The sequence below is a fragment of the Carcharhinus amblyrhynchos genome, chromosome 3 (assembly GCF_965287045.1).
Source record: "Carcharhinus amblyrhynchos chromosome 3, sCarAmb.v2.hapA, whole genome shotgun sequence".
Lineage (NCBI taxonomy): Eukaryota > Metazoa > Chordata > Chondrichthyes > Carcharhiniformes > Carcharhinidae > Carcharhinus > Carcharhinus amblyrhynchos.
In genome coordinates, this window is record NC_137326.1 from 95,286,055 (window position 1) to 95,312,563 (window position 26,509).

Below are 26,509 nucleotides of genomic sequence, written 5' to 3' on the forward strand. Positions count from 1 at the left end.
TCACTCGCTCCAGCACCTAACATGGCAGCTGTATGTTCCATCTATAAAAATCACTGCAGGAACTCACCAAAGTTACTTAAGCCACACTTCCAAACTCATGACTGCTACCGCTTAGAAGGACAAAGGCAGCTGCAACAGAGGAGCACCATCATCTGGAAGTTTCCCTCCAGGTTACTTACCATCCTGACCTTGAAATATAATCCCATTCCTTCAATCATCATTGAGTCAGGGCGCTCCCACCCTGAAAGATCTTTGGATGTACCTGTACCAAAGGCACCGCAGCAGTTCAAGAAGACAATTTATCACCACCTTTTCAATGCGATAAGTGTCGGCTTAACCAGTGAAGCCCACATACCTTGAAGTATTTTTTAAAAATTTGGCACAACATATTTATTTTCAAAATATATTTACTCTCATTTAATTTGCATTGCTTTATCTAGCTTAATCTAATTAGATTTACAGTTTTTCTATGATTCCCACTAATACTTTTCTCCATTTTATCACTCAAAATCTACATTTAGTCCTGTTTTCTCAGTATTCATTAATACTCTGAAGCATCAGTTTCAAAGGCAACATATATAATCTATCACCCAGTATTTTCAGTGTCACTGTCTACATAGTGTTTTTGAAACATTAAATATTTAATAGACACATTCAAAATTCTTCCTTGGAGGTCTTGTGATACAATGGGTAACATCCCAACCTTTGAGCCAGAAGCTCTGGACTCAAGCTCCACCCCAGAAGATGCATTCATTATGTGGCCAGTAAGTCCTTCCAATATAGCTATGGCAGGTGGTAAGAGCAGGAGAGTTTCCTGGCCAACTGGAGCACAACAGCTCCCCACTGTAAAAGACTCCACTTGCAAGCTCTTGCTGCAGTACTGTGAAGTTAGAAATCATATATAGGTTATAGGGACTGATTCAGTAAATTAATTGAACATTTAAATTATAGGTTCAAATGATATCAAAAATCAGCCTTTATGTCCAATCAAGAAAAAGTGGCCCCCTCATAAATGATGTAATATCAGATGCCATGGCAGCAAAAGGATATGTGTTCCCTATAGTATCAACAATGTTATTTGAAAAAAAGATAATCCAAGTCAACTTCAGTGTAGAATTACCCTAGCTGACCAGTGGATAGCCAAAATAGTGAATTCTCATTTTTGAACCTGGATAATATCAATGGGTTGTTTGTTCAATCTTTTTGCTGGAAGCCACAGAACACATTTTTGCATTGGTCACTGATTAAAAGTGGCAATCCTGGCTTTCTTTTATCCCTCTCGTTTTCAGTCTCTCAAGCCTGAGGAAAGAGGTCACCTGTAGTCCTCTCCTGCTGCTCTGCGTGAGAGCTCTTTTGGCATAGGTCAAACATGAACACAAGCCCTTTCCATTGGATGGCTTCATACTAAATTTGGCATTCCAGTTAAATATCAAATCCTTTGGTGAACTAGTGTTTATGGATTCGTATATGAAAAGGTTTAGTTGACAAACACAGCTTGCATGTGCCAAATTGAGTTAGCGACCTTAAGTAATGATTACAATATTTGAGGTATAGAATCCCTGCAGTGCAGAAGGAGGCCGTTTGGCCGAGTGAGTTTGCACTGACTCTGTGTCAGAGTATTTTACCCAGGCCCTATCACCTTAACTCCACACATTTTATCCATACAACTGACACGTCTTGGGACACCCAAGGGGCAATTTAACATGGCCAATCGACCTAACCTGCACATCTTTGGATGTTGGGGGGAAACTGGAGCACAGGATACATGGAAAACGTGCAAACTCCACACAGATTGTCACCCAAAGTCAGAATTGAACCTGGGTTCCTGGCACTGAGGCAACTTTGCTGACCACCATGCATGCTAGGAGTAATGTAGCATTTACAGTTTGAATGCCATTTATTTGAGTGCCACTTTGTGTTTGTATTCTGTGGAGCATTTACAAAGTAAATGTTGATGAGGTGGCTAATATCAACTGTTATATTAACAAGTAGTATAGTAATAGGAAATTTATATGTAGCTAGTGTCTTAGTTTGTCTGATTCCACTCAGTATTCTTTCAACTTCAATCATCTAATATAATATGAATTATGATCTAACCTGACTAGCCATGTTTCCTCCACTTATTAATTTTTAAGGTTCTTGAAAATGAGAAATGAGTGGCCTGAAATTAACCGTCTGTATAAAGTCTTGGAAGTGTTGCCAATTCTAACTTAACATTGTAAGAAGTTGTCTTCATCTTGCACAACAGACCCTACTTCCTTATCATTGACTCGAGCTGACTGCCTGTCTACTCCTATTGCCTAAATCGGACCTTCCTATTGTTGGCATCAAGAGCTTGGGTATAAAGACAACATCCAATCAATCACAAAGATTCTTAGCACTACAAGGTTGCTTTCTTCACCCTGACATTTAGTTCCTAATTGTCTTTGCAGCATGTTCCTATCTTGCTTTTCCATCTACATTCTTGCTGGCATGTACAAAGTCCCAGTCCTAAACAGATTGTGAGCAAGAAGGGAAACATACAATATCTCTAAAATCCTAATGTATTTTTCATAGTCCATTGTTTTGACTTTGATCTTCTGTTCATCTCCCTTCGTTTGCTCAACCAGTGATGGGAAAAGTATTGAGTATTCTGCCTTGCCTTAGAGCCGCATACCTAGACCCCGTTACTGAGGTTTATCTCATAAACTGTAGTTCACTACAGTTAAAAACTTCTGATCATGCTTTTGATCAACTCTTAATCCTTCTCTTCTGGCTTGGCAATTGTTTCCTTACACTTACTGGTTAAATGGTATAGAAAGTTTTCTTGTGTTAAAGGTGCTGTACAAAGGGACATTTAGTCCCGCTGAGGATTTCAGAATGTAAATCAGGCACATTTCAATGTCATTCTGAGGGAGTGCTACACCAGCAAGAATTCAGTATTTGGACTGAGATGTTAAAATGTTTGTCCCCTTGGGGAAATGTAATGAATTCCACGATACTCTTTTAAACATCATGGGTGTTCTCCCAGCATCTGAGTCAATATTTAAACCAGCAACCCTCACTAAATCAGATTATCTGATCATACATTTTGTTGCTGTTTGTAGAATCTTGTACATAAATCTTTCCCATTTCTTTAATCTGTTGAGTAGATGATCTCAGTTGGAATGTTTCAATAAACCTGGCAAGTGTAAGAAATTATTTAAAAGCTGGCCTCTATCTCAGAAAAAAGTACCTTCAGATTTATTTCAGTGACTGGATAAATGAGCAGCCTGGCTTCTTAACCCTTGCAAACCAGAATGTATTTATTTTGACTCCCGGAACAGGGGTCTCTACAGGAGGTTGTTCTGTGTGGCAATGCACTTCATCCACAATTTGTCAAACCAGCAAAAAGGAACACAGAATTTTAAATGCAAGTCATTTGGCACAAATCAGGTTTCCACTTTTTTTGTGCAAGTTAAAAGCAAGTCAGAAGACAGCCCTGCTCACAAAGTTGGGCATGTCCCCAGATTGAATTGACCATCGTTAGAGGTTTCCTAATGAATTGTACCTAATTTGGGAATTGACAAAGGTGCTTTAAAATGACTATAGTTTGTGGCATATATTTTGACCTGGCAAATAAGATGATGCTTCTTTTTGGCACCAAAACTCATGTGTAAGTCTAAACTCAACATAGAGGTCAACACACCTTTTCTCTAAGAAATGCTACACTCACTTGGTCTCAATTCTTCACCTCGGAAATGTATATTTTACTCCTCTTACAAGTTGGCACATTGGATCAAGCAGGTGATAATGATCCTTTGCTGCAATGATATGTGGATGTTTAGGACACACAGACACGGAGAATGACAACAGAAAAGGATCCTCCAGCAAAAGAAAATGAAGTACGTAGCTGGTTTCAAGCTAAAAATTGTAACATACACTAATTCCTGAAATAACTGTGCTGCAGAGAGGGAATTCAGTAGTGAAAAACTGATTTGAGAATGGACATCCTGAAAGAGATGTTCCAGATCAAGTATGGCATGAGAACAAGGATCAGCCACTAGTCTGATCCTGAGCAAGGCATACTGGATTCTGTACCCGAAAATCAGTAGAACAGTTACCACATCAAACCCTGTGACCAGCAAAGTTTTCAGAGCTAGTTACTGTAACCACTCTATGGAATGAAAATGTTTAGTTTCAAATATAATGCCTAGATCATTGGAAGACCACCAAAAAACTATGGTGCTAAAATTCAGCTTCCAGCGCTTCAGCAGCAGACAGTGGCAATAATGAGTGTCGGATGTCATCCAGTTAGAATCCTTATGATGATGCCGTAGCCAAATAAATTCTGCATCGGCCTACTGAAGACAATGAATTTAATGGTGCTTAAAACATTTTGTTTAACGTTGAAGATACCTTTTTGGACTTAATTCATTCAATAAATCTTGTCACATTGGTTTTGTTTGAATTGTCAGTGGTTCTTTCACATTTCAAAATGTTGACTATCACACCAACACCAGCGATTCACATTTTTTACTTGGTGTAGAAGTTGAGCTGCATTGTTGGAAGAATTTTTTGAGGTTTCAAATGTTTTATGAGCCAGAATCTGCAGTGTTATTTTTAGTTGCAAGGACTTTTGAGCATGTTTTAAAAGCTTTTTCCTGTATTTACTAAAATGGAATACTGTACACCACTCTAGCAAATAGTTTTATATAATTTTTCAGTCATTTAAAAATGGGGGTAATTAATGGCAGTTGAGTTAAAAATTATTTTTTGTGATGCCATTTTGCGCTCCTTTAGTAAAACTTCACCAAGATAACTTAAATTTGTCAGAGTTTTGCAATTTTAAAAATTGCTTTCTAAAATGATGAGCAATTGTATTTGATCATGAAAGATTTTAATTTGACAATCTACAAAATGAGTGAGAGAAAATCTGAGAAAAGAGCACCTTTTTAAAACTAGTGCCCTTTATGCCCAAATTGCCAGTTGCATCCAAAATGGAATCTATTGGTTCCAGTCTTTGTGATAAGCTGATTGTAAACAATGCAGTGAAGGAGGAGTCACCCAATTGATCATTCTATCATTGAAATGGTGGCGTGGGCTCGTTGGGCCGAAGGGCCTGTTTCCGGTGCTGTGTTGTTCTTTGTTCTTTATCCCTCTGCTTCAGAGGTGCAAGAAATTTTCACTGTTTCTGTTTGTGACTATCCAGAGACCCTGTTTGAAACTTGCACTGCATTAGTTTGAAGGAATTCAGGCTTGGCAGTGATCCCCTCTCTGTTTGAAATAGCCCGCTGAAAATTGCTGTTTGGGCTTACTGATAAAAATGACACTTGGATGGGAAACAAAAATCTTGGTGGCTTTCACGGAACTATCCCAGCAGGAGTCACTACTTTGAAAGGAAGAAGAAGCATTAGAATTTGGGCTGTAAGACTGAACAGTTGCAGTTGTAAACTGAACTTCACTCTTTGTCATTGGTCTTTTGGTTGTAGGCTTTTTGCCTTGTGCATTGTACTGATAATTCCATCTTTTTTAGGCTGTAAGAAAATAAAATTATCAAACAATTTGAATTAAAAAGATCAGATTATGCCAAGATCCTGTGATGTTACACAAGTATTGGGTGCTATCTTTCCTCCAAACAGCATCATGAAAAATGGAATTATCTCATTGTTATTTGTGTGACTTCCCAGCACGAAGTTGAATAGCTCATTTTCCTACAAGAAGAGTTCAAAAATATATAATTAGCTGTAATGTACTCTGGAGCTGAAATGTGCAATATAAATGCAGGTCCTTGCTTTCTTTGCACTTAACTTCTTAATGCCTTCCACATTATTGGTGTATTAATTCTTACTTCATCATCTTCTTGTTTCTACAGTTACCAGGGGTTATTAACTCATTGGAAATAAAAATCACCCACAGCGGAAATTAAGCATTGTTATGTTCAAAATTGTTTTCCATGAGCCTGATTCCCTGACTTAGGGATGAAGTTTTCTATTTTGCTGAGTGTATCAGTCTGCCTCAACCTTGGCTATTAAAATGTGCTAAATTCAGTTGCTGCCACTAAATGGACCAGGCTCCCATATTAAATAGGCAGGTTGGAGCAACTCTGATCTGTTCTCAAATTGCCTTTGCAAACTGTTTAGTCAGGATTCTTTTTCATGATGGTCTTGCTTGTTCTCCTCTTGTGTGGTATTGCAAATCAACTGGGCTAATTCAGTCAGAGTTAAGTACAACATTTCAGAATATGTTGTGAGGGAATTAAGGGGATTTATGAACCAATATTGCACATAGGAATGCAGTGATGGAAATTAATTTCTAATTGTTAGAAATGCAGATTGTCATACAATTTGATAATGATGCTTTTGTTTTCATTTTTTGGGTTAACAGATCTTTGAAATGTAATATTTATTTTCCCCTTGGCTTTCTTTCCACTACTGAGAGATTGTGAGCCCTTAAGGGGCAAGCTCTTAGAGGGCCATCTGACCCTCTTTGGCCAGTCTGGCTGAAGTGTACAAATCCTGGATTTGGGTGCAGGTTTAATTGCCAGGTAGGAGTCTGGGAGTTGTGCCTTTCAGGAAAGAAAGGAAGCAAGTCCTATGCTCCTGATCCTATTAGATTGTGGGATGTCCTGCCCCTTGTTCCCAATGATCTGCCAGTCAAGAATCAGCCCATTCAATCATGTGAAGACCTGTGGCACAAACTGTCAGTACTTGAACATACATCATCCTTAAATCAAGAGACAGTTGCCAACAAGGACAAAAGAATTTTTTTAAAAGAATACTTTTAGATGTTTTCCATTGTACTGTACAAGTTTTTTTGTAGCCAATGTGACCATTATTCCACATAAACATAAAGAAAAGACCAACCACTATGGATAAAAAAGATACAAAAAAGAATGGGGAATTTCAGGATACCAAGGTTTTGTTAGCACATAGCCCCATGGTGCACATCCTTCTCCACAGGATAACAAAACACAATATATGGGACCTCCAAGCATTGAAAGGATAAGCCAGAAAAAGGAGAATCTCAGGATACTGCCATCAGTACAGAATGTGGCATGTCAGTGTACTCTCATGTAAAGGGAGCAGTAAGTCAAGGATTCATACACCTTGCCTCAGCTCACAACGTTACAAACCTCTCCCTTCAGCCATTTCAGAGACACCAATCAGGTTCCACATTAGGAAATCCCATTAACAAAGAGAAGAATCATTGAGATACCCATCAACAGGGTATCTTGGGGTGGGGCGGGGGTGCAATGCAACAGTCCTCCTTCCAGCAAGACAAGGGAAACATTCCTGGGCTAACTATAATAAATTAGAGCCTATATTAAAATGACACCCATCTGGATGTGAGGAAGAAACGAAAGGAAGTACATATGCATTGATGGGAAGAATGCCAAGAGCAGAACAACATAACTTTGCAAGTAACAGGACAGTGCCCATTACCACCTCCACCTCCCCCCCCCTCCCCGCCCCCCCCAACTAATCCCCTCCATACAAGACCACTTGGAGGAAGTGACTCTCTCCAAATGGAGAGAGACTCCCAACAATGCTGAATAGGAGCCCCAGAAGCTCACTCAGGCCTCAGCCAGCAGGATACTAGATCCCCAGGGGAACCAAACCTCAGGAGACACAGCAGTCCAGAAGCCCCAAAAGGGAATGTTTTGGGGGAGGGAAACTACTCCTTTGTCCAACATGCCCTCCACCTGATCTGGATAAATACAACCATTCTTGCCCAAATCTGCTCAGCAACACCAAAATAAAGGCCAACAAACCAAGAATACTTGCATCACTCCTATACATTGAATAAAGCGAACTACCCATTTCTCTATACCCCAAAAGTGCCAATGAGGCCCAGCTATCAATGAGATTTGACTCCCCACACCACGTCCCCCCCGCATCAGAGAAGCTTCAACCAAATAATATGCCCACCATCTATTTCATGAGTCAAGCAATCAAACAACCACTGCCCATGCAGCCAAACCAAAATAGAAGATGAACCTAACAAGGCTAGACATCCAAGTATAAGTCAGTTATGATCTGGTGTTCACCCAGCCCCACATCATTCCCCCACCTGGAGATGCTAACGACAAAAAATAGGGCCCAGTCTTTTCCTGGCTACATGACCTGTTTGTACGTTCTTGGGGAAACAAGCAAGGGTTCCCTAATACCAAGAAAAACACAACCCCAATCATTTTAATAGGAGATTTTCCTTATCCCCAACAAGGATTTATAAGGTCGTACCCACCATCTCTACACTAACCTGTCATCCTGCTGTTGTGCTACTCAACTTCACTTGTAAAATAAAATGAAGGATACTGTAAGTTGTACTCCCTTGATGTAAATACAAGGGTTACAGCACATGGAAGTGTTAGCGGAGTGGGTGAAACGACCACTAAGGACTCTGTGTAGTTCAATAGTGGCACAACTTTATTTTCTTTTACGTCGACAGAGGTGCAGTCAGGACATACAATCGGACTGTCCCAAAAGCACACTAAAGACTCCCCCACAACGGGTTACAGTTATACCTGAACTTCAGTGTAGTACACAATTCAAATGCTAATCCTTTATTTACAGTATTTGACTTCAGCCATCCTGTCTCGATGTTTTCAAGTGTTGGAGCAATTGTTTTAAGTGTGCGTTAATTGTTTTTGTCTGGTTATTAATGGTCTAGAAGCTCTGGGATTTGAACCATAGGTGTGTCATTGATCTCAAAAGAGGTTTGAGGGGTCAGGGACATTTCCTTAGCTATGCTAATTTTAGGTGTCTCCATGGGTTGTTTGACTGTTTTAGAAGTGCTGATTTTGATGGGGTGGAGATTTTAGTTCCTGTAGGTGCCATCCTGTCCAGCTTCCCTTATGTGCTAGCCCTCATTTGCATTCTAAAAGCATGCTCTTGCCTACTGATCTGTGTCTGTTACTTTGTGATTTTTAGTGGAGAGGCTCTGAGTGTAACTTTAGTCTGCTTCCATTTTGTGTGCCCAATTTCATAAAATTTGTTGTCCGATAACAAAAGAAAAAACAAACCAGTTAAATACGTCACAATCCATCATGTCAGACAAATAATTCTGCATACTCCCCAGCGGAAAGGAGACCCACAATTAAACTATGACATCACTCATTCCACTATTTGAGCATGCCAATGGACAAATACCATCAAGAAACCAAAATAAATATTCTTCTCACAATGTAATAGGAAAACAAGCAATAATGCCTCTGTGTTCATTTATCATACACCCTTACCAAGATAAAAGACATAATCATAAAATCAAGATTATAATCTCAAGGGAATAAAGTTCAAGATTAATGATGAATTGTAGGATAATATAACCATCCGTGGAGCTTGAGAAGGCCAAAGCCATTGACAGGATTGTCGAGCAACATCCAGGATCTATCCAGAGTTTCACAGAAGCCTCTGCACCTCATCCATGTCCTCCCCCGAAGCCACAGCAAAGAAAAGAAGAGAGCCCAGCAGGTGGCAAGGATCCAACAAACCCAGCTGCCTCCAATCCTTGCAACAAACACCTGAGGACAAGACACTCCAAGGCTAGTGGTCGGAGTCTTCGACTGACCCCAAACCTTGAAGCCTGGATACGGCGTGCTTCATCAAACTCAAGACACCCAGCCTTCAAATCAAAAAATCATGTGAAGGCAAGGTAGCCAATTCTCAAATTAGACTACGAATTCATCCCAGTTCCCAACTGGAGACTGGATGCAAGGATACTCTTCCTCCAGCCCATCTCTGTGAGTCAACCAGGATGTATAACCCACCATGAAGCATGATTACCAAGAGTCAAGAGCCTTCACTGAGGAAACTTCCTTCCCCATTGATAGCATTCTCTTTTTCCATTCTTTAGGATATCTCTCAGTTCATCAAAATGAACACCCAAAATCTGTGTCAGGGAGCCAAGACTTTCATCCGTACCTTCACTCATAATGGTGACTTTCATCTCAACACTAATAGCATCACTGAAGCCTAGATCTGCTCACCAGCAAAACTGCCACTGTGAACTGTGCCATCACCAACCGCCTCGATCAGCCGAGGATTTTCTTGTCTTAACTTGGCTCTCCTGTGACAGAAATCAGCCAGGACCTTCTGGGACCATAGCACAGGTTATGTACATCAGGATCAAATAATTATGGGTTGTGCATCATGATAATAAATGGACTAAAAGATGAAAAGCACCAGAGCTTGCAGAAACACAGCTGCCCCCGTGCTTACATTGCATGATCCCCTCCCATTTGAATTCCTAATGGCGGGACTCAAAGGATCACATGATGAATTTTAAGACTTTTTTACTGCAGTAAATGCGTTAAAAGCAACATTGACTAAACATGACTTGGGAAACTAATACATTAAACTACAGAGAAACATTGCCCCTTGAAACATTAACATTATAAACGCCATAATGTATTCATACATTACACTGCACTCAGAACTTTACAAAACAAATCCAAATTTACTCTCAACTTCCAATAGGTTTGCTTACTTTTGTTTCACTGACTTAAAAGTCCAGTGTTGTGGAAAGTCATTTCCTGCATCATCTTAGAATTCCTCAACCAGTTGTCAGCAGCAAGGTGCACAATGGTGGCTCCCCCAAACTGCACCAGGGTGAATTTACCAATGTCCTCAAATTTCTACAGGTTCTCTTTGTGTGTCTCACTCACTGCCTGCCTCTCTCTCTCTCTCTGCCTCCCTCTCTTTCCCTTCACCAGGGTTTCTGAATTTGAATGTCTGAGAGTTTGTAAGTCTGCTCACAGCACTTTGTGCAAGTGTGAAAGCTGGCACTTGAGTTTTAACAGGACTTAACCTGGGGCCCTGGTCCCCACGGCAACCAGGTTATATAAGCTTATCGTTGGGCAAAAATAGTAGGAGATCACAAATCCTTCTTCATTGCTCCGTACCTTGAATTAAAAGGTCTTATGAAACCTCACACTTGTGACACAGTTAATGCCTTCTCCTGTGTGTATCGCCTGGATCATTCCTATCCAACAAATCTTAATTCTATCATGAGGTTGTTCAGTTTTGGAGCACCTTTCTTTGTGTGTCTAAATTCTTTCAAATTTTCAGGGAAGGTCTTCTGGTATAATCTCGGCAGGATGGTATTTCTTTGAGCACAAGTGTCACATTTCAGCTTTAGGTTTATGATTGTGGGCTTATTTCCCACCTTTGTGCTCTGAATAGAGTCATAAAATGCTTGTGTGAATTTCTGTTTTCTGGGAACCATCACTCTCAGACATTTCACATTGATGTATAGTTGCTACTTCGATTGCGCCCACAAATTCATTGTTATCTTCCTGGTTGTGGATGTTTCTTTTTCTTTTTCAGTTCACCCTGTTACTCTGCGTCTGTTAATTCCTTTATCAGCTCCTTTCCCAGTGATTGGTTGTTCATAAATTCTGCAGTGTGATCTGTACTTGGGGCATTTCCTTCTGTCTGTGAACCAATGGTCACCAACAGTATTTGTATGGTTTCCTCACTGTCTGCTGTACCTTCTTTTATTGCTATTTCTTTGCATCAGTTCTGTTACCTCATCATGGACTGCAGGCTAGCCATACGGGTAGTCAGCATTTTCATCTGCCAACTCATGGCTTTATGTTTTTCTAATCCAACCTCTTGTACATCGAGGTGTTGAGAACCACATATGAACAGATCCAACAGGTTTTCATCTATTTCCTTGAGGGTACACCTGTTGGTTACACTTCTTAATCTCATCAATAAATTGTGAACAGGTTCATCTGGCTCCTGCCGCAGGCCCTGAAATTCAGATTGGTGGATCTGACAATTTGACTTTGGCTGGACATGTGTGCTGAATTTTTCACATTTTGTCTGGGTCTTCAGTCATTTAGATCTTTTCAAAGCTGGAAAGTATTTCCTGTCTACTAAAACATGTAGCTGATTCTTTCTTCTTCACTAGTGCCTTTTCGAGCTGCCAGTCACAGCCCATTCTGCAGCCATCTTTCTGAGGAGTTTGAATCCATCAAAGGCTATGTCATCTCCTTTCTAGTTCCACATTGACGTTCTTATCGGTCCCTCTTCGGCACAATATTTTTTTCCTTACACCTTGGAATATTTTTCTGCTTTAAAGGCTGCACATGAAAACATGGTATTGTGGGAGAATGAAGTCACTAGTGGAAGTGGTCTACAAACCCCCTAACAGTAACCATAATGATAAAGTATACAAGAAGAAATAAAAGGAAGGCAATAATTATGGATGATTTTCATCTACATATAAATTGGAAAAATAAAAGTGACAGAAGTAGCCTGGTTGAAGAGTTCATAGAATACTTCCAAGAACAGCACATTCTGGAGTCTACTTGAACAGCTTATTTTTAGACTTGGTATTGTGTAATGTGTCAGGATTAATTAATGACCTCAGAACAAAGGTAGCATCAACCACAATATGATTGAATTTTACATACAGTTTGAAAGGGAGAAGATTGGATCGAAGACTAGTATTTTAAACTTAAAGTTATTTGCAATGAACTGAGACATTAGGCAGGACGATGCATCAATAGTAAAGCAGTGGCAGATATTTAAGGGGCTTATTCAGAATAAGTTTTTTCCCTACTATAAAGAGCCATTCCAAAGGGAGGACCTGCCATCCATAGTTAACTAAAGTTAGGGAAAGCATCAGACTAAAAGAAAAAAACATACAACTACATAAAGATGAATGATCAGTCAGATGATTAAACACAATATAAAAAACATTGGAATGAATGACTAAAAGGTCAATCGGAGAAAGCGAGCTTTAGAAAAAGGGAAGTAAGAATTTTTACTGCTATTTAAACAGGAAAAGTATTGGTGAAGTGAGTGTTAGTCCTTGAGAATGGGGAGGTAATAGAAGATAATAAGGAAATGGCAAAAGAAATGAGCAAATATTTTGCTTGTCTTCACTAGAGAGGGTACCAAAACATTCCAGTAATTGTTGTAAATTGGAAGGTGGAAGGGAGAGAGGAACTTGATGAAATTACGTGCACTGGAGGCTAATATGGGTCCAATGTTGCACATTACTTATCAGCCCAAACCTGAATGTTGTCCATGTCTTGCTGCATGTGGACGTGAACTATTCAACTCTCTGAAGAATCACCAAATGGCACTGAAATCTGCAATCATAAGTGAATATATGCAATTCTGACCTTATGTTGGAAGAATGATTATTGAAAGGAGGACCGAATGTTGCCTTAATATCAGTGGCAGCCAGTCTTAACTCACCTCTTGAATTCTGCTCCATTATCCATGTTTAGACCAAAGTTATAATGAGATCTTGAGTTGAGTAATCCTGGCAGAACCTAAACTGAGTATCAGTCAGCATCTTAATGCTGTGTAAATGCTGCTTGATGGTACTGTTAACAACACCTTCCATACTTTGAATGTGAGTAGCCTGATACAATGGTATTGTCAGTTTTAATTTGTCCTGCTTCATGTGGGCAGGATATAACTGGGCAATTTTTATAATTGTTAGGTGCATACCAATGTTGTAGCTGTACTGGAACAGCTTGATTAGGGACGCGACCAGTTCTGAAGCACAAGTCTTCAGTATCAATGCAAGGACATTGTCAGGGCTCGTCACCCTGTGCAGTATCCAGTGCTTTCAATCTTTTCTTGATTTCATATGGAGTAGATTGAATTGTCTGAAGACTGTCACCTGTGATGCTAGGGGCCTTAAGAGGAGACTTAGGTGGATCATCCAGTCAACACTTCTGGCTGAAAATCATTGAAAATGCTTCTGCCATATCTTTTTCTAATGACCTGTTGGGCTTACCCCATCATTGAGAATGGGGATATTCATAGACCCTCCTTCTCTAGTTAATTGTCAAATTGCCTTCCTATTCATAGCTGGTTATGGCAGGACTGCAGAGCTTTAATCTGATCCATTGTTGTGATAACATGCTTCTTCCACTGTTTGGAATGCATGTAGTCCTGCGTTGTAATTTTGCCAGCTATTCTTTGGTATGTTTAGTGTTGCTAGCATGCTTTCCTGCACTCATTGAAACAGGGTTGATTCCCTGGCTTGAGGGCAATGGTTGAGCATGGAATTTAGTTGAATTGTGTTGCATTATTTTCTGATGCTGCTGATAGCCCACAGTGCCTCATGGATGACCAATTCTAAGCTGCTAGATCTGTCCCAAATCTATTCCATTTACCATGATTGTCGTGTCACAGAATATAATAGATGTTATCTTCAGTTTGAAGATGGAATTTAATCTCCAAGAAACAAGGAATGTTCAGTGGTCGAGGACAGATGCATCTGCAACAGGTGGATTGAAGATGATGAAGTCTAGTAATATTTCTCTCCTGGTACTGTCACTTGCTGTAGGTTGGTCTGGTCCAGATATATGCTGGGGTAGCCTATCCAGTTTGATTCCTTTTTGATAGTTGTTTCGTATCATTATATGACTTGCTAGGCCATTTTAAACAGGCAGGTTATCACCCAATTAAGATTCAAGGATTATTGGACAATAAAACAAGAAGTGTAAATGTATTGTAGATTGCATCATATTAAAAATTAACCATATTTCTGAAGGTTTGGAGTAACAGTCTGGACAAGGGTGGCAGATTCTAAAGCACGTTAAGTGAACCCAATGATTTGGTAATTTCATGGTCCCCATTAATGAGACCAGCTTTTGATTCCAAACTTTATTTATTAATTGAATTTAAACTCCATCAGCCTCCATGGTGGGATTTGAACTGGCACACCTGTATCACTTGTCCACTAACATGTTACCAAGAGCCACCATCCCCCTATATCTGTTCCCTAAATAGAAATCTTTTATTGCTGAACTAAAAAGATTTATATAAAACTAGATTCCTCTTTGGGTGTAAGCCTTGAATTGTGAGTGCTGCCTTCATGACATGTTCCATATCTGAACTGATGCAATTCAGTTTACTTCACAATTATTTCTTTTGACCTCACCACTGTCTCCAGTTTGTCACACAGCTTGTCTAACATAGTACTGGATGAACAAGAACTTCTTCCAACTAAATATTGGGAAGACTGAAACCATTGGTTTTAATCCAGCTAATGTTGCTAAAATAAACAAACTATAGCATGCTCTAAATGCACCTAAGTAATCATTCAATTGTAATTGCTGTGTGAACTAACAAACATGATTAACTTCTATTGATATTAAAAGGACCTGATTAATCTCTGCCAATTATTTAATTATGCATCAGCAATACCCCTGCCACATCCCTCTGATTCAGTGGGAGGATTATCAAATAAAGGCTAGTGTCCTTCTTGAAGCCACCTCCACAAGTATTCAAACAAAGCTCCAGTCAAATATTTACGATAGACTAGACCCTTAGCCTGAGTGGCTGAAAAGTCAGCTCTTGTTTTCTCAACTAATGGCCAATGTTCCGGGAAGGACAAATAAAATGCTTCAAACACTCAACTCTCCTTGAAACGCAACACTATTGACAATGACAGAGAGCTTATTACTATTGTAATATACCCTTCAGGGACAGTGGTGTGCCATCTCTAGAAAAAAATTGTGATGTGTTTCATCTATGAGCAGATATCATAGCTGCCTATGTCTTCAAGTTTTCTACCTTTGAATCAATGTTCTCATGTGCCTACTCTCGATGTGAATGAGACTACCAATGTGTTTACTCAATTCCTTATGAGCGATTGGTGTCTATCATTATAAAAACACAAGATGGTGGGCAAACAGCATGGTAGCAAGATTAAGTAAGAAGTCTCACAACACCAGGTTAAAGTCCAACAGGTTTATTTGGTAGCACAAGCTGCTAGTTTTCAGAACACTTCTTCATCAGGTGAGTGGGATTTTAGATCACGAACAGGGCATATAGAGACACAAACTCAAATTACAAAATAATGGTTGGAATGTGAGTCTTTGCAGGTGATCAAGTCTTAAAGGCACAGACAATGTGAGTGGAGAGAGGGTTAAGCACCGGTTAAAGAGAAGTGCATTGTCTCCAGCCAGGACAGCTAGTGAGATTTTGCAAGCCCGGTCAAGTCATGGGGGTTATAAATAGTGTGATATGAACCCAAGTTAGAGGTCGAATGCCCGTGACCGCTAATCTTCAGGTAAGCGTTCTCCAAGGCGGCCTTCATGACACACGACAATGCAGAGTCGCTGAGCAGAGACTGATAGCCAAGTTCTACACGAGGACGGCCTCAACTGGGATCTTAGGTTCATGTCACACTATCTGTAACCCCCGTGACTTGCCTGGGCTTGTAAAACCTCACTAACTACCCTGGCTGGGAACAATACACACCTCCTTTATCCTGTGCTTAACCCTCTCTCCACTCACATTGTCTGTACATTTAAGACTTGATTACCTCACATTCCAACCATTATTTTGTAAATTGAGTTTGTGTCTTTCCATGCCCTATCTGTGAACACAACTTCCACTTACCTGATGAAGGGGTAGCTCTCTGAAAGCTAGTGGCTTGTGCTACCAAATAAACCTGTTGGACTTTATCTTGGTGTTGTGAAACTTCTGACTGTGTTTGCCCCTGTTCAACACCAGCATCTCCACATCATAGCAAGATTAAGTGCAGTAATAACATGGTGAAAAGCATTAGATCATTCTAAGTGGCATAAAACAACCCTTGATGTTTTGGTCAAACTGCAACATGTTGACAGCATTAAAGTGTGTTAGAATTGCAGCTCGGCGGCTGCATGGAACAGCTTTGAAGACTCAGTGCTGAGATAATGCTCAAATAAAGATTTGGTAAGCACACAGATCCCTTGTGGTGCACAGTCTGCCAGTTCTGCAGGTAGGACTGTTCACTGAGAGGACCAGCACCAGATTAGCTCAGTTGGGAAAGGTGAGTGACCAGGGTATGAGCTGGATCAATAAGTGAGTAAGGAAGAGTCAAAAAAGCAAAGCCATCATAAAACTTGGGCCAGAGAATGTTGCAATTATAACAGGTGACATTGGGAGTTGCTAAACAAATTGAATGAAATGAGAAGGAAGTTCAGATGGATTCAAAGATTTTATATCAGAGTACTTGGTAAACAGTAAGAGAATCAGATTTATGAAAGGGAAATTATGCTTGACAAATCTATTTGGAATTCTTAAATGATGTAACTGGTACAATTGATTAAGAGGAGACAGTGGATACGGTTTATTCAAACTTTGAGTAGGCTTTCAACAAAATTAAAAGTTAGCGTGTAAAATTATAGCACAAGATTGGGAATAGTGTATAGAGATGGATAGAAAACTGGTTGGTAGGCAAGAAACAAAGAATAGGAATAAATGGGTCTTCTTCTTATTGACAGGCAGTGACTAATGGAGTACCACAGGAATTGGTGCTGGGACCCCAGTTATTCACAATAGATATTAATGATTTAGACGAGGGAACTAAATGTAATATCTCCAAATTTGCAGATGACACAAAACTAGGTGGGAAGATGAGCTGTCAGGAGGATACAGAGATGCTTCAGTGTTATTTGGACAAGCTGAGTGAGTGGACAAATGCATGGCAAATCAGTAATGTTGTGTAGCAAAAACAGGATGAATGGATTCTTATCTGAATAACTATAAATTGAGAGAGGGAAATGTGCAATGAGATCTGGGTATCCTCATTCACTGGTCACTGAAGGTAAACATTGCAAGTGCCATAGGTAATAAAGAAGACAAATGGTATGTTGGCCTTCATAGCGAGAGGATTTGAGTACAGGAGCAGGGATGTCTCGCTGCTATTAGCTTTCGGGGCTTTGCCAAATATCCTCCAAGGTGATCTTCACGACACATGACAGCGCAGAGTCGCTGAGCAGAGACTGATAGCCAAGTTCTGCACACATGAGGGCGGCCTCAACCGGAATCTTGGGTTTGTGTCACACTATCTATATCCCTATTATCTGAAGGATGCTCTTGCTATGGAGGGAGTGCAGAGAATGTTGACCAGACTGAGTCGGAGGATGGCAGGACTGATGTATGAAGAGAAAGTGAGTCAGTTAGGATTATATTCACTGGAGTTTAGAAAAATTAAGGGGGATCTCATAATAACCTATTCTAACAGGATTAGACAGGGTAGATGTAGGAAGGATGTTTCCGGTGATGAGTGTCCAGAACTAGCGGTCATAATCTAAGGATGCAGGATAAGCCTTTTAGGATTGAGATGAGGAGAAGTTTCTTAAGTGACAAGTCTGTGGAATTCGGTACTACAGAAAGCAGTTGAGGCCAAAATATTTGCATGTTCTCAAGAAGGAGTTAGACATAGTTGTTGGGGTAAAGAGATCAAAGAGTATGGGGGAAGGCAAGATCAGGCTATAGATTGAACGATCAGCCATGATCATAACCAATCTCTCCCTCAATATCAGTAAAGTGAAGGAGATAGTCATCGACTTCAGGAAGTGTCATGGAGGACATGCCCCTGTCTACATCAATGGGGATGAAATGGAAATGGTTGTGAGCTTCAAGTTTCTCGGTGTCCTGTTCCCTCCACATCGAAGCTATGGTTAAGAAAGCCCAACAACACCTCTACTTTCTTAGGAGGTTAAGGAAATTTGGCAAGTCCTCCATGACTCCAACACCATTGACAACAACCTTTTTAGTTGCATTGCAGCTTGGTATGCTCCTACTCTGGCCAAGACCGCAAGAAACTACAAAGGGTTGTGAACGAAGCCCAGTCCATCATGCAAATCCATCCATTGACTTTGTCAACACTTCCCGCTGCCTTGGAAAAGCTACAAGCATAATTAAGCACCCCACACACCTTGGATATCCTCTTTCGCCTTCTATCAGGAAAAAGATACAAAAGTCTGAGTCATGCACCAACCAACTCAAGAACAGCTTCCTCCCTGCTGACATCAGACATTTGAATGGACTTACCTTGCATTAAGTTGACTTATCTCTACACCCTAGCTGTGACTGTAACACTATATACTGCACCCTCTCTTTTCCTTCTCAATGAATAGTATGCTTTGTCTATATAGTGCACAAGAAACAGTACTTTTCACTATAAACCAATACATGTGACAATACTAAATTGAATGGTAGAGCAGGCTCAAAGGGCTGACTGCCTGCTGCAGCTCCTATTTTCTATCTTTCTATGGACGTTGTCAAAATATTCACAAAATCCCCCAGGTTGAATTGTTATGCATCTGACTGATCACCTGAATTCAAAATGTTTGTGTTATGTTCAGAGCTTTGGTTTCTTGATTCTGGTGTGTCTGAACCAGACAAGCAAGCCACTAAAATTCACCTGCAATTGGGAATGAAGATCGACATAACCTAAACATGTCATGGACCACATTTGAAGACTAGTTCAAAATTAGGCTAAGCTTGTGTATTCATTGACTGGAGTTCATTTAATTTTGACAACTGCCAACAAACTACTTTGTCCGCACATGCAGAGGAAGGGATTTTCTCTGTGATTTTTCAAACGCTGAACTAGCGGACGGAATTGTTGAGAGTTCATGGTTGCATCCATACTCAGAGGCATTCCAGAAAGATGTGCTAGACAAGCCCAAAGCTGGCAACATTGGTGCATTTATGTCACTGTTAAACCTTTACCAATATTTCAAAATGGTGAAAGATTGTTCATCAAACTGTCTCATGCTTTGAGTCTAAATGCCTTAATGACAAAGCAGGATGGCAGCAGAGAAGGGAAGGAAAGAAAAGGAAGAAAATCTTGTATTGCAGATCCAAATATCCCAATGGACATTCTGTCACCTGTGCTCAAAGATTTGCATGTCAAGAATTACCTGCTTAGCCACATGAAGACCCGTGATGGAAAAGGTGATCCTGGATAAATGTCATGCTTGAATCAAAGGACAGCCGCTGGCAATGTGATATGGAACCTGACATGGTTTTGAAAGGTTACTTACTGTATGAACAATACTTTAATCCTGTACATGAAATATTATTAAAAAAAGGAATTTTCTAAAGTTCAGTTTCGACTGGGGGCAGATGCACTGTTGTCGAAGCATTAAACATTTATTTTAAGATTATTTAAATTTGCAGTTTGTTTTTTTTTCAGAAAGCAAGCTGTCACTAGTTTAAAAAAATCCATTTTGTTTAATCCATAAATAGTTTTGATGACTTCATTGGGAGATTATGCGGTCATAACGAATTACTGAGTTTGACAAAATATGAGGAGTTGATGTTTCAATTCATGAACTGGACATGCAAATGGTGGCTCTTTATCTTTCATTGGGCTTAATGTCTAAAATTCATCCTCTTGATGCTAAATGTAAAACTGCATATGTTATCCTAAATTGGCAGCTAAACAGAGACCAAAAGGATGGCTTGTGTGAGGATATTCTTTGAACTTGCAAATTTAATCAATGCACTAACTGATCTGAATGTAAAAAAAAATTAATTTCATGAGCATTGGGATCTGTGTCATTTTGACTAATTAAAGATTTGATAGGATAATTTATCGTTCACAGTAATTTGATTTCAATTTGTTAACTGGAAAGCGTTGATCACAATTGAAAATCAATGAAATTTGAGTTGTTGGGCTCTGCTCCTGTACCAGCATTTAAATAATTGATGACTATACACTGGGCTCTGAAGAAAAATCATCAACCTGAAATGCTAACTCTACTTTCCTCTCCCCACAGGTACTGGCTGAGCTGCTGAATATTTTCAGCGGGGTTGTTATGATTTAAGTTTGCACTGTAATTATGTACACAACTTCTGACTATGGGTGTCTGAGGTGTGCAAATGCATTACCATGTTGCAAGTGCACATATTTTACAGTGACTGAATCACTCCTGTGTTTGCTTGAGATTTTTAAGAATTGATTTTAAAATGGTTCTCCAATATCTGATTTTGTTTTACATGCCCATTTTCAATCCATCAGAATTGGTTTTAACACCATGGTGCAAGGAGTAAATAGATCTGGAAAAGTTAAAAATCTTAAGTTTAATACTGCATTACATAATTATTTATATGTTCTAGGACAAATGTTGAGAAATTGGCTAATAACCAGAAATATTCCAATGATAGGAATCACAGCCTCAAGATAAAGGGGGGGGCGGTTTAGAACAGAGTTGAGGAAGAATTTCTTCACTCAAAGGGTAGTGAATCTCTGGAATTCTCTGCCCGTTGAAGTGGTGGAGGCTACCTCGCTAAATATTTTTAAGAAGCGGGTTGATGGGTTTTTGATAAGAGAGGGGATTAAGGGTTATGGGGAGAGGGTAGGAGTGTGGAACTGAGCCACGACAGATCAGCCATGATCTTATTGAATGGCAGGGCAGGCTCGAAGGGCTAGATGGCCTTCTCCTGCTCCTATTTCTTATGTTCTTATGTTTTTTTTTAAAACAGACATAGCAGCTTTCAAGATCTAACTAAGAGCAATATAATCAACAATTATGTGGTATTATGCCGTTCACTTTCAGCCATTTTGTTTTTGTTTAATTCCAATTCAATCTAATCAAAGTCTCAGCAAGTGAGATATTCTAGATCCAAGTTGACAAGACAGGCATCCCACTTCCTGTCTTGGGCTTGGTCTACACGATCCAAGTTGATTGAAGCTGGCATTGCACCTCCTCCAAGGCTTGATCTCATTTGCATCTTTGCCAAAAGGCCTAGATGCTGCTTTAAAAAATTGCTTCAAACGAAGCCTCAGTGTAACCTCATGACTTCAACCAAGTGCAGGATGCCAAAACTACACTTGATCTTAGCCAAAAGGCCGAGAAGCGTAACTCTGGAAACCCAGCTATAGGAAACCATGTTTGCACTGTGACCTGAGATTTGTAATTCAACAGGACTGCATCAATCTCCGCACATGTTGATTTAGCTAGGATTGTTTATGTTTCAGAAAAGTAATACAATAGTTCTATGTTTTTGACCTGTAGATTCTGTTGCCTGGAGTACCTGTAAAGAGTGTTAGTGTTACCACCCATACAAACTAGATTTTGGAGGATGCAACACAAATCAGCTTCCTCAACCAAAGTGAAGCCATGCATGTTAGGTGGATTTGCCACGGTAAATGCGAAGTATTATAGGGATAGATTGGGAGGCAGTGTACCTGGGTAAGATACTTGGTGCAGACTTGATGGGCCATATGGCCTCCTGCATTGTAGGGATTCTATTGTTCTGTGGTTCAAGAATAGCAGTCGAATGATGACAAATTGTGTCCTTCAGGTGCTACTTTGCTGTGACACCAAAACTGGTGTGTAAGGGTTTCCAAATCCAGCAACAGAGAAATTCCGTTTTGTTTGCCCAATGTGGAGTAGACAATCACTTCATTTTGAGGGCAAACTTTAATGCAAGCTGGCAGAATCAATGCTAGGGATACCCAAGAACATTGAAGATACTACTAGTAATTATGCTACCAAGAAACAACAGGGTACAGTACCAAAAAGAAATCCGGTCATGAGAATAAAGAGCTTATCTTAACTGAGCAGCAAGAATCTTGTTTCTCAATTACAAGACTACTTCTCCAGTTACGATTAGTTAACTAGCCAGTCAGTCTCATGAAGCATATTTTCCTGGAAATACTGTGCATCTTAGAATATTGAATTTGATACAAATGGTTGATTTGGTTCCATCCATTTTAACTGCTACTCTGAAACGGCCTGAAAGGCTACATAATTATTTCAAACCAGTACAAAGAATAAAAAAGAATTCCAGTTATAAGGAGCATCTTTAACCCATTGACTGCAGTATAATTCAAAAAGGCAACTCACAAACAACTTTTCAGGACATCTAGCGACAGGCAAGAAATGTCAGCCTTGCCAATGGAGTCCAATATGATTTGAACTACACTAATGTAGGTTGAATAACCTTCAAATTACCTCTTATGACCTGAACCATAATTTTCATGGTGCAGTAATACATTAAAAGATATTTCAGTACATGCAAAAAGGTAAGAGTGACCAAGGGAAGAGTGAAAAGGATGGGTGTGTGGGTGGGGGGGGGGGGGGGGGGGGCGGGATGGGGGGGGGGGGGGATGGTGGGGGGGAAGCAGGGGTGGAGAGCGGGATGGGGGGGGGGGGGATGGTGGGGGGGAAGCAGGGGTGGAGAGGAGAAAGAGGACTGAAATGCAGACCCTGCAGCGAAACTGGAAAATACCAACAAACATGCTGGGTCAGTCAATCCAAGTTTCAACGACATTGGTATAGCATTCAACTTGCATATTGGCCAGGTTTAGGAAATGCAAATGTAATTTTTTTTTCACACTTGTTTACCAACCTACCAGAGAAATTAGCAAAAAATACTATAGACTAACCGCAAAGGCACAACAGACTTTTTTTTCTACCATTCCCACCCTTGTGCTTTCTTATTAGTGGAAATGCTTAAAAATGAAAGGTACAGTTAAAGTCTGTAGTGAATGCTTAAACTAGAAGGTTGTATGGTATCAAGGAGAAGAATAAGATGCAGTTTCTAAGACTTGCATTGATGCCACGTGGAAATATATAAATGGCGAAAGATGTTGAGGTTATATTGGGAAGGGGATTTAGCAGTGAACTGCACAGTATTCAGGGATATGCTTGTGGACAGAATAATGGCATGAGGCAAAGTGTCACCCAAATCTTATTTATTTAATATAGACTGCATCTTGAACAGCAAATATGGTATGCTAGGTCTGCTTGCTTGCATGGAAAGAGTGTTTCGGCTGTTTGGATAATGAAGTTTGAGAAGGAAAATGGACAGGTTTGGATCTCCTGTTGCTGAACAGGTGCCTTAGAAAGCAGCTGGAAGATCTGATTTAATGTTTATTTATCAGTGTCACAAGTAAGTTTACATTAACACTGCAATAAAGTTATTGTGACAATCCTCTAGTCACCACACTCCAGCATCTGTTCAGGTGCACAGAGAGAATTTATTATGGCCAATGCACCTAGCCAGCATGTTTTTGGGATTGTGGAAGGAAGCTGGAGCACCCGGAGGAAACCCCGTGCAGACTTCACACAGACAGTGATTCAAGCCACCCCATGGATGAATGTACTGGAGTTATGAAAAGAAATCCTTGTCCACTCAAAGGTTGGCGGTAGCGGGAAGGAAGTAGTCTACTTGGTAAGATCAGGTCATAGATGGTAGAATATGACTTACGAATTGGAGTGAAAAGGGAGGAACTGGATGGTGATTTTGATTTTCTGTGGGATGTAAACAGTCTCAAAAACTACACAAAAGAAAGTATCTTGTTGAACACTGAAACAGAAATGCGTTGATGTTGAAAAAGGGGCACATTTCAGAACCCCTAGTATGGAAAGTGCAGAGAGAGACTAAATCTTTACAGAAAGCCAGTGGCAAGAAACACAATCATAGAATTCCTACAGTGTAGAAGGAGGCCATTCAATCCCACCAAGGCACTGTTCCTGTAATCCCACACATTAACTCTGGCCATGCTTAGTGTCAGGGGGTTAGCAATCAACCTAACCCGCACATCTTTGGATTGGGTGGGAACTGGAGCACCTGGAGGAAGGCCACGCAGATGTGGGGAGAACGTGCAAAGGCAAATGAGTAAATTGCATTTGATTTTGGAGGAAAAGGGGAATCAAAGTTATAGGAAGGGACCCCCACCCCCACAAGGTGTACTTCTTACTGAAATATCTTCACCTATTTTGAGACCAAAACTCATCCTCTGTTGACAAGATGGTGATCCAGTTGGTTCTGTTTCAATTGGTTATTTAATGCATCAATTTTGTGCTTCCCTAAATAAAATCAATAACATGCAGTAGTTTTGATCGATCTTGAACCTTTTATATTAACAACATTTCTGTACTTAATCTGTATAAATAGTTTAGAAAAAGAAATCAGTATCTTCTATAAACTTGTATAAAATAACTCAATGTTATCCCCATATGATTCAACAGCAATTTATAAAGTGTGCAATCAAATAGTCTAACCATAAGCCTTGATTTGGATGGAGAGGGAGAGAACGTCAAGCAAGGCTGAAGAGGCTTTTCAATCTCCAGTAAATTATGCTAACCTTCTCACTCTGTCACAATTATACTTCCCAACTCTGACTGAACCCCTTTTTTGGCCTCCTTTTATAAAGACTGATCTATACCAAATGGTTAAATGGATTTGTCAGTAGACATTTTTTAGTCACACTGTCACTTTATAATAAAAGTTTGAGCAATAAGAGAAATTAGAACATTAGAGAATGTTATTTGTTGAAACTTGGGCAGCATTACGGCACAATGGTTAGCACTTGTGCCTCTCAGCGCCAGGGACCCAGATTCAATTCCGGCCTTGGGTCGCTGTCTTGTGGCGTTTGCACATTCTCCCTGTGTCTGCGTGAGTTCCTCCAGATGCTCCGATTTCCTCCCACAATCCTAAAATGTGCAAGTTAGGTTGATTGGCAATGTTTAATGTCAGGGGGATTAGCAGAGTAAATGTGTGGGGTTACAGGAACAGTGCCTTGGGATTGTTGTTTGTTCAGACTTGATGGACCAAATGGCCTCATTCTACACTGTAGGGATTCTATGATTCCAAGAACATAATAAGAAATAGGAGCAGGAGTAGGCCGTCTAGCCCCTTGAACCTGCTCCGCCATTTAATAAGATCATGGCTGATCTGATAGTGGGTTCAGTTCCACTTACCTGCCCGCTCCCCGTAACCCTTAATTCCCTTATTGGTTAAAAATCTATCTGTCTATGACTTAAACACATTTAATGAGGTAGCCTCTACTGCTTCATTAGGCAGAGAATTCCAAAGATTCACTACCCTCTGGGAGAAGAAGTTCGTCCTCAACTCTGTTCTAAATTGACTCCCCTGTATTTTGAGGCTATGCCCACTAGTTCTTGTTTCCATTGTAAGTGGAAATAACCTCGCAGCTTCTACCCTGTCTAGCCCCTTCATTATCTTATATGTCTCTATAAGATCTCCCCTCAACCTTCAGTACAGGCCCAGTCTACTCAGTCTCTCGTTATAAGCTAACTCCCTCATCCGGAATCAGCCTGGTGAACCTTCTCTGTATCCCCTCCAAAGCTAATATATCCTTTCTTAAATAAGGGGACCAATATTTTACACAGTACTCCAGGTGCGGCCTCACCAGCACCTTGTACAGTTGCAGCACAACCTCCCTGCTTTTATATTCCATCCCCCTTGCGATAAAGGCCAACATTTCATTTGCTTTCTTGATCACCTGCTGCACCTTCAGACTGGGTTTTTGTGATTCATGCACAAGGACCCCCAGGTCTCTCTGCACAGTAGCATGTTGTAATTTTTCACGGTTTAAATAATAGTCCATTTTACTATTATTCCTTCCAAAGTGGATAACCTCACACTTACCAACATTATACTCCATCTGCCAGATCCTTGCCCACTCACTATCCAAATCTCTCTGCAGACCTTCTGTGCCCTTCACGCAATTCGCTTTCCCACTCAAGTTTGTGTCATCCGCAAACTTTGTTACCCTACACTTGGTCCCCTCCTCCAGTTCGTCTATGTATATGGTAAACAGTTGAGGCCCCAGCACCGATCCCTGCAGCATGCCACTCGTCACTGATTGCCAACCGGAAAAGCACCCATTTATTCCGACTCTCTGCTTTCTGTTAGATAGCCAATCTTCAATCCACACTAACACTTTACCCCCCAATTCTGTGTACCTTTATCTTATACAGCAACCTTTTGTGAGGCACCTTATCGAATGCCTTCTGGAAATCTAAATACAC

At 40.3% G+C, this 26,509-nt stretch overlaps 1 protein-coding gene across 1 annotated transcript in view; it reads left to right on the plus strand.

Moving 5' to 3' along the window:
- LOC145341457 (SPRY domain-containing SOCS box protein 4-like) overlaps positions 1–26,509 on the plus strand; it is a 177,383-nt gene that overhangs the window by 18,632 nt on the left and 132,242 nt on the right. The gene's annotated exons all lie outside the window — the stretch shown is intronic.